The following is a 13,100-nucleotide window of genomic DNA, read 5'->3' on the forward strand; positions in this document are numbered from 1 at the left end:
CTTGAGTAAAAAGGAACTGGAGGACATCTTAATCATAGTCCTCGGGAAGTAGTCCTCCTCAAGAACATACTTCTACGGAGGTGATGCACGATTAACACGGGTAAGATCTTCCTTCCGATGAGCTCTAGGAAAACTCGGAGGGCTTTATTACCTTTCGCAAAGCTTAATTACTCCTTAATGATTGTTACATGCCACTTAGAAAGAAGAACAACATTTTCCCCCAAGTCTTCCCTCGTCCTTGGACAGTGGAGACTTAGACTTAGAGGAGTAATTTCGAGGAACATGTTTAGGGAGAGACATCTTGGCTTTTCGAGGCATATCACCTACCAAAAGGTAATGCCACATGTTGACTCCCTATTTCTGAGCCCATCAATCAGTGTCATTTAATGAGGACTCTTTTATGTTCCCAAGACGTCCAATTTGTACCCTAGGCGTCCTTTCGCCATGTACTCAACACTTCTTTTTCCCATGCTATGATCATGATCCGTACCTTGATATCTGTGACCATTGGATCACACTCGAGTGCCTAGTCTGTAGGTGATCAATAGTTGCAAAGGTATTGCTTCTACTCCAAGTTTTCGAGTATAAATATTGACATTTTCCTTCCATTTCATTTTACTACAACGTTTGAAATTTTTTCCATCCTAGAGCTCAGAAAAACCTCTTCACCAACAAAGAAATCAATTATCATACCAGAGCTTCTCCACTCATGACCCTGGAAGAATGGAGAAAGTCAAGCTACTTCTGGGTTAATCGCACAAAATACTTTCGTGCTTGGACACGTCACAACCCTTATCGACGATTCATTTCGAGTAAGTTCTTATTTTCCCTTCCCTGTTTGGATGCTCTTGATTTTTTGTGTGTTTATGTTTATGCTCTTAGGATTTTAGGATTTAGTGGTCATTTTGACCTCTTTTACTATCCTTATAGGTCCATGCTAGTGTCAAAACTGGCCAAAATGGACCATTGAGGCTCTTTTGCGTTTTTTCACATTCTAGGCATTCCACTGGAATCTAGAAAATTTAAAGATTCCAGCGAAGTTCTTGAGTTCCAGTGGTGTTCTCTGGGAACTGATTTAGGGTTCTAGAGACAATCCTATCCCTTTAGAATTACTTTTTGTTTGTTTTTATGGTCTAAATGAGAGAACAACGAAAGCAATTTATTAAAATTTAATTAAAACCACAAGCCCAGAATCTCAACATATATGCATTGCATTAAATAAAACATATAAGAGATAGAGAAAGTTACCTCTTGATGCCTATCAAGATTCCTCAAATCTTTTTGTATATTTACGATCATCCAATCCTCACAATTCCAATGTGACAAATCTCACACCTTGATCTTCAAAATCAGCCTCTAACACACCAGGACGTGTGTAGGCGCATAGATCACTATGGGATTGATTTTTAGAGATCATTAAGTGTTCTCAACTCATGAGACTTAGTGATGGTCAAGATAAAAGGGAAGAGAGAATTTTAACGCTCTAGTAGCCAAGATCGTTACACTGTGTATTTAAAATAGTGCTAAACTCGCTAAACGAGTCATTTGGCCATAAATGTGCAACTATATGTGATTAATGGTCAAGGGTTAAAAATTTCAGTAAAAAAGGATAGTTATTTCATTAAAATGTTAAGATGTACATGGGATCCCATAATAAACATTTACAAAGTTTTTTACAGTTCCAAAAGGGTACTTACAACTCAAAAGTTACAATCTACTGAACTAAGCGACAAAAATAGGGTTCAACCCTGGTTCCTCTGAGAAACCTTGGCCGTGGTGGTCAAGCGGTCGGATATGTACACGTCACCACCTAAGCTCTCCAACTCATGCCTAGTCTAGCTTCCATTTCCCCCTACCTGCACCACATAGCACCCGAGAGCCAAGGCCTAGCAAGAAAACTTAAACATTCTCATAAGTAGTTAATAATACGTTACCAAACTATAATAAGCATGCCTAGCAGTAATAACTTTACTCATGCATGAATACCATAAATATAAATGACTACAACATTTTATGGGGGCCATCTTTCCTAAATAAAAGACTAACTGAATCATATCGGGGACCGTTGCCCAAAATATATGATTAATGAATCATACTGGGGCCAGCCCTATGATATGGGACTAATAAGTCACCCCAGGACCCATTGCTCTATTCTCTGTATAACCAGCCTTGGAGCTGGCCTAGCATACCTGGCGCTTAATTTTCCACGACCATTGGGTCAGACATGCATATGATGCGCTCCTGATTAGGCCTAACCATACCAATGTTAAGCATGCAATTGCCGCCCTTGACTGATAAGTCAATGCTTTTCGACCAGTGCTCAGTGCTATTCCCGTCCTTGACTCATAAGTCAAGCCTTTCTCATTCAGATAATGCAAACATGCATTCATTATATAACAAATATCTAGATACAGAGCATTCAACATGCTTAATCAACAATCACAGGCATAATCATAATCATGCGCATTTACAAGAGCCTAAGCCCTTGACTGCTGCATGATTTAAACAGAATATGCTTATTAGCACTGATTTTGCTTATGAATGCTAAAGAATTGCTTATTAGCACTGTTATATGGACATGTAGGTCAAGAAACACTCATTAGCGTTGTCATAGATACATGTATGCCAGAAAATGCTTATTAGCATTATTAATTGTTATGCATATCAGGACGTGCATTATTAATTGTTATGCATATCAGGACATGCTTATTAGCACCAGACTTGAATATGAATCGACATGCTTATTAGCATAACTGTTGAATGTGAATAGTTATATGCTTGATCTTGGACCGTGAGGGGGCAAGAGGTTTAGTTATCACTACCTTACTGGTCGAATTGATTATTGCAGCAAGATATAAGCTTGGAAGTATGCTTCCAAGGCAGATTGAATCATCAGATGGCCAGCAAGATCAGGGCTAGAATGATAGACAGGGTCAAGATAATGACTAGGGTCAGACCCCTCGGCCAGCTTTTGAGAACTGGCAGCAGTTGCTTGCTGATTTGCAAGCTAGGGTATTGAGGTAGAAAGAAGAAATCTGCCTGCTGAGACAGCAACAGGTTCCTATAGGGAACATCTTGCCAGAGGCACCACCTGTGACGGTGCCAATAGTTGAGCAGTCGCATGAGGCTGGGAATAAATGGGAACCTCTTTATGAAAGGTTTAGGAAACAGCACCCTCCGATCTTTGAGGGTAGTGCAGATCCGGCCAAGGTTGAACAATGGATGAGAATGTTTACCACCATCCAAGACTTTATGAGGATGGTCGGTAACAAAAGGGTGGCCTGTGCCACATATATGTTTCAGGAGGATGCCCGAATTTGTGGGAAGTGATATCCTAGACCAGAAATGTTAATGTCCTGGATTGGGAAGAGTTTTAGACTCTGTTTAATGAGAAGTACTATGATGCCATCAGGGCGACAAAGGCTGAAGAGTTTAGTAGATTACTTCAGGGCAACTCATCAGTGACTGAATATGCCTTGAAATTTTATAGATTAGGACCGGGAGGGAGAGGTTTCTCTAAGGGCTACAACCTATGATAGCCTGGGATGTTTGTATTACCACTATGCAAGGGGTGACTACCTATGCATAAGTTGTTGATAAGGCACTCACAGTTGAGAGCGCTAAGAATAAAATCTGGCGTGATAACGTGGCCAAGAGAAACACTAGGTGGGACCTCCATTTATGAGTTCAGGTAGGGGCGGGGGCCCAATTGATCAGAAAAGGAAGGCTTCTGATGCCTTTCCAGCTCTAGGCCCTGATAGGAGACCTCGTGGTATTTCAACAGGCCGCCAGGGCAGCAGTGAAGGATGGAAGACTTTTCCAGAGTGCGCCAGATGCAAGAGGCGCCAAATAGGGGAGTGTCAGGCAAATGCTTGCTTTTTATGTGGGGGTAGTGGGACACCTAAAGAAATATTTCCCGAAGGAAAGAAAGGAAGAACCACGAAATGTGGATAGCTTGACCTCAGTTCGAGTGTTTGCGTTGACACAGGCAGAAGCTGAGGCTTGTCCCTCAGTAGTCACAGGTCAACTTTTTAGTTCTGGAACCCCTTATACTCTTTTGATTGATTTTGGTGCTGCACATTATTTTGTTGCTAGTAGAGTTATTGATAGATTGTGTAGACCATGTGATTTTTATGTTGTGGGGTTCGGGACCTTATTACCCACTGGGGAGTTAGTAGTATCTAGGAGATGGGTAAAATCATTGCCAGTGATAGAGGAGGGTAAAGAGTTGTCAGTTGATTTGATAGAGTTGGTTATGACCAACTTTGACATGATTCTAGGTATGGACTTGTTAGTGAAGTATGGGGCAACCATAGATTGCAGAAGGAAAATGGCAACCTTTGAGCCTGAAGGTGAGGATCCTTTTGTACTTGTTGGCACTGTACATGGACCCTGTGTACCGATGATATCTTTGTTGAGGGCTAGAGATCTATTGCAAGGTGGTTGCATAAGATTCTTAGCCATTGTGGTCGATACCACTCAGGTCGTGCTAGTGGGACTCCAGGAGATTTGATTAGTCTGTGAGTTTCTAGATGTGTTTCCAAAGGATTTACCAGGGTTGCCGCCCCACAGAGAGATTGAATTTGTGATTGAAATGGCACTAGGGACAGAGCCAGTGTCTAGGGCACCTTACAGAATGGCCCCAACAGAGTTGAAAGAACTAAAGGTACAGCTGCAGGAGCTATTAGACTTGGGTTTTATTAGACCTAGTTTCTCACCATGGAGTGCACCAATCTTGTTTGTCAAGAAGAAGGACGGTTCTCTGAGAATGTGTATTGACTACAGAGAACTGAACAAGTTAACAATCAAGAACCAATATCCTCTGCCAAGGATATATGTTCTATTTGATCAGTTGCAGGGTAAGATGGTATTCTCAAAGATAGATCTTCGATCTGGTTATCACCAACTAAGGATCAAGGAGGGAGATATACTGAAGACTATCTTTCGTACAAGATATGGGAATTATGAGTTCTTAGTCATGTCATTTGGGTTGATTAATGCCCCAACTGCTTTTATGGATTTGATGAACAGAGTGTTCAAGGATTACTTGGATCGATTGGTGATCGTCTTCATCGACGATATTCTGGTTTATTCTCAGTCAGATTCAGAACATGAGCAACATTTGAGGTTGGTTCAACAGAGACTGAGGGAGCATAGGCTGTTTGCTAAGTTCAAGAAATGTGAGTTCTGGTTACCTCATGTAACTTTTCTTGGTCATATTGTTAGTAAGGAGGGGATCAAGGTTGACTGAGCCAAGATTGAGGCGGTCAAAGATTGGCCAAGGCCAAGGAATGCCTCAGAGACTAGGAGCTTCCTTAGATTGGTAGGATACTGTTGACGCAGTTCTTCGCCAACAGATAATTAAGAAGATAAGAGGAAGGGATTAGTGCTTATGTTGAACCGGAATAGATGAATGATCTTTTTAGAAATGGGCTGGTGACACAACTACGTTTTTAGGTAGTTCAAAGGTTAAAATCCTTCTACTCCACCAGTCAATATTATTGCTATATGCTTGGTATTCTTTTACAGGGTATTTCTTACATAATAGAATCCAACCCTTTGTAACTCCCAGGGTCTCCATATTTATAGGAGAAGGCACCTGGGAGTTGGTAAGAAGGTCATCCCGTGACCTTCTTACCTATCATGTCAACTCTGTGACATTCATGATCAATTCCTAAAACCTGACACATAAGTGTGGTCTAATCAATAGGTAAGGGGATAATGGGCCGCACGGCCCAACCCAGTCGTGGGTGTCTGAATACGCACGTTCATGCTGCGTGTCTGAGAAGTCAGGGATATATCAGACACGTGATGTCTAATATATGCACGTTTACCTTGTGTGGTTGACTTTATAAAGGGTCACAGCCTCCAACTCTAGCTCGTACCACGAGCTGGATGCTTCCCTCGTCCTGTGGCCTTCAAATTCCAAACTCAGTCTATTCTTGGCGAACCCTTAGGTTACCTCAAGCTGAGGAGGTAGGATCTTTCTATGGCAGCTCCGGTCTTGGTGATGTCCACGTGGTAGACATGATTAGGATGAATCTCATGATTTAGGCCGTATCTCAGCTTGCTAACAGCCCGTGGGAAAACCAGGGCGTACACTTGCCCCACAAGCCCCTACTCGTGGTACACGAAGTCGCATAGGGCCACAGTAGGGGCTTTTAGGCTTCCCCATGAACTCTTCATATTCCACATTCTACGCAGGCGCCGAATACGTGGAACATCGTGGTTGGTGACGGTACGTCTTCCGAGAACCACATTTAATGGCCTAGCCTATACTCAGCCGTCGTTTTGTCTTTCGAGTGGAGGGCCTTGGATCCCACATCAGGGCAATCCAACGGTCCTCCTCACGTGGCCCTTCACGTATATAAAAGGGGTGGCCACCTTACGCATGGGCCACCCGTTTATTTGAAATTTTTCAGAAATTTTCTTCTTCTTCTCTCTTCATTTTCAAAAGAAAAAACCCTCTTCTTTCCGGCTGCCATTCCCAACGCTCAAGAAGTTCAGGTGTAAGGGCTCCTTCGAAGCTTTGGAATCAACTACTCCGACGAAGCCCCAACCCAGGCAATCCCTTCATCCTCTTCTCAACCATAACATTTAGTAAGTCTCCTGACCGTGCATGTTTTGAAAGTATTTTTCACTGTAGCTTAGGTAAATATTTACTGTAGCCACATGCAGGGTTTTGTTGGTTTTTTGTGGGCATGAAGGGTAAAAGCCTTTTAGGTTAGGGTATCATTTGTGGTAGGATACCTTTTAGGAACACGGTTTATAGGATGCCTTTTCTGGGGAGATTTCTGGGTAAGACTTTTGGTATTCTTGTTCAAAATATCCAGTATTTTGGGTGCAAAACCGGGTAGCTTAGGGGACACGCTTCACAGGCGGTTTTTCCTCTCTTGCCTACTGGAACTTTCCCTGCAAGGAAAAATTGTATCCTGACCCTCCTGACACACGAATTCCGAGTAATCGGGGATTTTTTGGGAGGATAGGCGCGTGTTCATAGAACCGCGTGGTCTCACTCTCCACGGGTTGGGCTTACCTCAGCTCGTGTCAAGGAAACACACTCAAATTTTTCTCCATTTTTAGGTCACCTTCTTCTAAAATTTCGTCTTTTTGTTCGCTAGGTGACCAGATGAGATCCAAGAAGAATGCTCCCAAGAAGCCTGTAGGCAGCTCGTCCTCCTGACAAGACAAAGGAAAGGAGGTGATGGCTGAATCCCCGATTCCCAACTTCGGGCCAGCAGTGGAACAGGAGCTCGAGGTGGCCCCCGACGCATTCTTTGAGGCAGAGAGGATCGTCTCGAAGATCACTGACCAGGCGAGGGTAAACAAAATATTCCTCTCCCACAACATCGAGCTGGGGAGGGGAACCGTGGTTGCCTGACCTCCCTTAGAAGGCGAGCGGAGCTGCGCGTCACTTGATGAGGTGTTCTCGGCCTGGAGCGACGAACATTTCAAGGCAGGGGCCTTCCTCCCGTTGGATCAGTACTTCGCCGATTTCCTCAATTACGTGAGGTTGGCCCCATTCCAGCTCCCCCCCAACTCTTATCGTTTGTTGGCGGGGTTAAGATACTTGTTCTTGAAACAGGAGTGGGAGGTCCCCACTCCTACGGACATTCTGTATTTCTTCTGCCTCAAAGCCAGCCCGGAGCAGCGGGGGCGAGGTGACGGGTTTTATTACTTAACCCGATTCCCCAACACGGCTGCGGTCATCGAGCTGCCCAGCCACCCCAATGACTTTAAAGAACAATTCTTTATGTTGACGGGGTTCCGAAACTGCGAGCTACACTACTTCAACTGTCCTCGTAAGTGCCTTTCAACCTTAGCTCGTAAGTTAAGTACCAGTTAGCTCCTCCTGTATCCATTTCTGACTTAGATTAATTCTGCAGCTATCTTTGCGAGGACAGAGAAGTCTGTGATCCTCGGGAGCCAGTACGAGACACTGGCGGGCTTGCCCCTAGTGAAAAGGACTATCGCCAGCTCGTGACAGACGAGACAATGCTGGCCTGTAAGCTGATCTCCCCAGGCCAGACTCTGAACCTGAGGAGGCCCCGAGTGCTTCCCCCAGCCCGCGATACGAGGCCTATCATCGTGGAGGAGGTCGCGGGGGATGAAGATGAGGAGGACGAGGAGGACGAGGTGCCTCTCGTGAGGACGAAGAAGCGGGCGTTGGAGGTCGCCCAAAGAACGGATGAGGAGAGGATTCGGTCCGGAGCAGCTGCAGGTCCCTCCGGTCAAGGTAACCCTTATACGTTTAGGAGCTTAGATAGGGCCACTGCAGACCCCCGGCTAGCTAGGTTCAATCCTAGATAGATCGTCCAACGCCATTGAAGTAACCCAGACTTAGATGAAACCCTGCTCCACTGCGTCGACCAGCTCGTGCTGGACTACGAAAGTAGCCGCCCTAGGGGGACCATAGTTGTAGACAACACCCTAGCTTTTAGGTCGGTCCTATTCGAGGAGTATGGGACTAACCTTCGGTCATGGCCATCACTCTGGGAGGGTACCGTAGCTCCAGGACTTAGGCAATACGTAGAAGAGTCTAGTCCTGAGCCGGCCTTGGATCCAGAACGCACGCCAGCTCGAGAAGTGATTGTCTTAGATTCCCTCGAAGAAGCTCCGGGGCCGATGGTCGTAACCGTAGACTTTTCCTTTAGCTCGGGGGGTAGGATTCCCTTTAGTACATATATATACTTGAATTTCGCATTTTTTCCCCTAACTTGTGTACTAACCATATATTTGTTTTGCCAGAGGAGATGTCTCAGTCCGGGGGAAAAAATCTGCGGCTGTGTTCACCGGGGGGAACTCCCCAGTTGGGGCCTCTGGGCCCAAGATGAAGAAGCCCTGGATGGCGAAGAAAGCCGCTGGGACCCCAACCAAGTCTCCTGCAAAGGAGAAAGAGCAGCCCCAGCCGCCCAGGTCGAGAAAACCGAACCTCCTGCTGTAGGAGGGAGCATGCCTCCATCCCCTCCGCGAGCTCTGGCCTTCGTCCGGGGCACAGGGGTGGAGCCCGGGACTTAGGCGATTGTGCCTTCCGAGGTACGCATCCCGGTGGACCCCTAGGATCTGGAGAAGGTCCCAGATGTCTTTAGGGGGACGGTGTACGAGACGGTGAACTACGCCGTCAGCCACTTCTACCGCTTCAAAGAGACGGAGCTATGGGCCATCGAAACGATGAGCCCGGTGGGCGTGCTGGAATCCTCATTGGGCATGGACCTTACGGTAAGCTGACCTTATCCTTTTGTGATCTTTGATTAGCATGCCTTGCCCTGTTTTTCCTTTCTCCCTTCTCTTTTTCTTAAGGCCTTTGCTTCTCCGTTCTTGCAGAGCGCCTTGGCCCTTCACAGGAGCATAGCCATGACTAAGGCCCAACTCGAGGATATGAGGGGCGAGCACCAGTCGGTTGTGGCCACCCACCAGACTTCCTTGCAGGAGGCTAGAGATGCCCTGGCGGCCGTGCGGGCCGAGCTGGAAGAAGCCCGCCCCAAGCTTCAAGAGGTCGAGGCAATCAAAGTCGCCCTCGGTGCTGCGTAGGCGGAGCTAGAGACCGCGAAGGCCGGGATCGAGGAGGCCAAGGCCGCCCTGGAAGCCGAGAAGGCAGCCTCCAGCACCGCCATGGAGGACATGCTCTACCACAGCTGGGTCTACAACCCGGACGGTGACTTCTCCTTCTTGGGAGCGGACGTCTGGGAACCCTTGCTGGAGGGGTTTAAAGCTCGCCTCGAGAAAGAAGCACCTTTAGAGACCGGGGAAGTCTCTGGCGCAGCTGAGCAGGAGGGCGAGATGGCAACCTCCACGGGGCAGCCTGGCGGAGCTTAGGGCCTTCCTCTTTTGCACCCTTTTCTTTAATATTCTCAATTTTTTTTGTTGTAACTTTTGCATGAGGTGTTTCCACCTCGAGACGAACTAACTTATCAATTTTATCTTTAATTGATTTATCTCCTAGTCTTTACGCATTTTAGTTACTATTTGGAAAAACTTAGTTCGCGTTAATTTTTATCAATATCTCGTGCTCTTTAAGAAAAACAACGACCAATCGATTTAAATTAACTTCTAAGTTTTATGACTTGGTTATATCCAGGAACTTAATTTGAAAACTTAGTTCGTGTTAACTTTTATCAATATCTCGTGCTCTTTAAGAAAAACAATAATCAATCGATTTAAATTAACTTCTAAGTTTTATGACCTGGTTATATCCAGGAACTTAATTTGAAAACTTAGTTCGCGTTAACTTTTATCAATATCTCGTGCTCTTTAAGAAAAACAACGATCAATCGATTTAAATTAACTTCTAAGTTTTATGACCTCGTTATATCCAGGAACTTAATTTGAAAACTTAGTTCGCGTTAACTTTTATCAATCTCTCGTGCTCTTTAAGAAAAACAACGATCAATCGATTTAAATTAACTTCTAAGTTTTATGACCTCGTTATATCCAGGAACTTAATTTGAAAACTTAGTTCGTGTTAACTTTTATCAATATCTCGTGCTCTTTAAGAAAAACAACGATCAATCGATTTAAATGAACTTCTAAGTTTTATGACCTGGTTATATCCAGGAACTTAATTTGAAAACTTAGTTCGTGTTAAATTTTATCAATATCTCGTGCTCCTTAAGAAAAGCAGCGATCAATCGATTTAAATTAACTTCTAAGTTTTATGACCTGGTTACATCTAGGAACTTAATTTGGAAACTTAGTTCGTGTTAACTTTTATCAATATCTCGTGCTCTTTAAGAAAAACAACGATCAATCGATTTAAATTAACTTCTAAGTTTTATGACCTGGTTATATCCAGGAACTTAATTTGAAAACTTAGTTCGTGTTAACTTTTATCAATATCTCGTGCTCTTTAAGAAAAAAAATGATCAATCGATTTAAATTAACTTCTAAGTTTTATGACCTGGTTATATCCAGGGTACAACTTAGTTCGCGTTAATTTTTATCAATATCTCGTGCTCTTTAAGAAGAACAACGATCAATCGATTTGAATTAACTTCTAAGCTTTTTAAGGCGACCTGGTTATATCCAGGTACCACATGCCCCCCAAGTAACTGGGAAATGGTCTTTCGTGGTTACTTTAGATTACACTTGTAAACATGTATAATCATAAATGAAAAGTTAATTCTCATTGCTTAATACATAATAAATGGCCTTTTAGGCCTTACAAGGGAATCATTGATAAAATCTCTTCAAATGAATGGCGTTCCAAGTTCGTGGGACTGCCCCTCCATCAAGCCGAGCTAGTTTATAAGTTCCCTCTTTAATGACCTCGATGACTTGATATGGTCCTTCCCAGTTCAGTCCCAATACTCCATCTTTGGGATCCTTACCGGGTAATAAAACTCTTCTGAGGACCAGGTCGCCAACGCTGAAGACGCGCTTTTTGACTTTTGAGTTGAAATAACGAGTGATTTTTTGCTGATAATGTGCGAGCTGGAGCTGCGAATCTTCTCGTCTTTCATCAACCAAGTCAAGGGAAGTGCAAAGTAGCTCGTGGTTGCGATCCTGGACTCTGTGCGAAGGTACCTTAATTTCCACGGGGAGGACCGCCTCGCTCCCAAAAGTCAGAGAGAAAGGAGTATGACCCGTAGGAGTCCGGTGCAAGGTCCGGTATGCCTAGAGAACCTAGGGGAGCTGTTCTGGCCAGATCCCCTTGGCTTCGTCTAGTCTCTTCTTGAGGCTCGCCTTTAACATCTTGTTGACGACCTCGACCTAGCCATTCGCCTGAGGATAGGCCACGGAGGAGAAACTTTTCACAATTCCGTACCTTTAGCAAAATTCGGTGAAGAGGTCGCTGTCGAACTGAGTCCCATTGTCGGAAACGATTTTCTTGGGCAGTCCGAATCGATAGATAATGCTCTTAACCACGAAGTCGAGGACTTTTTTGGAAGTTATCGTTGCCAAAGGTTCTGCCTCAGCCCACTTCGTAAAGTAGTCGATGGCTACCACGGCGTAGCGGACCCCACCTTTTCCAGTGGGGAGGGCGTCAACTAAGTTGATCCCCCAAACTACCAACGGCCATGGGGAAGAGATCATCTTCAGCTCGAATGGGGGAGCTCAGGCAACTGAGGTGAACCGCTGCACTTGTCGCACTTCTTGACATACGAGATCGAATCCTTGGACAGAGTGGGCCAGTAATATCCTTGCCTCAGGACCTTTAGGGCCAAGCTTTGCCCCCCAGTGTGATCTCCGCAAAAACCCTCATGCACCTCCTGCAAGATGGCCTTTGCCTCGCCTGGAAGAACACATCGTTGGAGAGGTAGGGAGTGCCCACGTCGGTATAGCACCCCATCCACCATCGTATACCTGGGAGCTTGATACAGTACTCGCCGCGCATCATTGCACCCTTCAGGTAGCTTCCCCATGGTGAGATACTCGAGGATGGGGGTCATCCAGGTTGGCCTAGCGTCGATCATCTCGACCTCCACCCGGGCTTCTACTATACTTGGTTTTTCCAAGAACTCCATCGGAACTAACCCCAGAGCTTCCGTCTCTTTGGAAGTGGCGAGCTTGGCAAGAGCGTCTGCGTTAGCGTTCTGCTCCCGAGGTATCTGCTCGATTGAGCCTCGCCCAAACGCGGACAGTTCAACTTTTACCTTTGCTAGGTAGGCAGCCATCTTGGGTCCTCGTGCCTGATATTTGCCCAGAACCTGGTTTACCACGAGCTGGGAGTCACTAAAGCACTGGACGGAGCATTCCTTCAGCTCCTGGGCTATTCTCAGCCCGGCCAGCAAAGCTTCGTATTTGGCCTCGTTGTTGGAGGCCTTGAATCAGAATCACAACGCCGAATGGAATCTATGTCCCTTGGGGGATATTAAAATGATTCCAACCCCGGAGCCGTTCTCATTGGATGAACCATCCACGAAGATCCTCCATGATGCCTGGGACAAGGTGACCTGGGGTGAGTCTTCTTCAGGATCCATCTAGAATTCTGTGCACTCTGCTACAAAATCGGCCAGGGCCTGGCTTTTTATGGTAGTTCGTGGGGTGTACAAAATCTCGAACTGACTGAGTTCGATAGCCCACTTTAACAGACGTCCCGATGCTTCAGGTTTTTGCAAAACCTGCCTTAAAGGCTGATCGGTCATGACGTGTATTGAGTG

The sequence above is a fragment of the Humulus lupulus genome, chromosome 5 (genome assembly GCF_963169125.1).
Source record: "Humulus lupulus chromosome 5, drHumLupu1.1, whole genome shotgun sequence".
Taxonomy (NCBI): domain Eukaryota; kingdom Viridiplantae; phylum Streptophyta; class Magnoliopsida; order Rosales; family Cannabaceae; genus Humulus; species Humulus lupulus.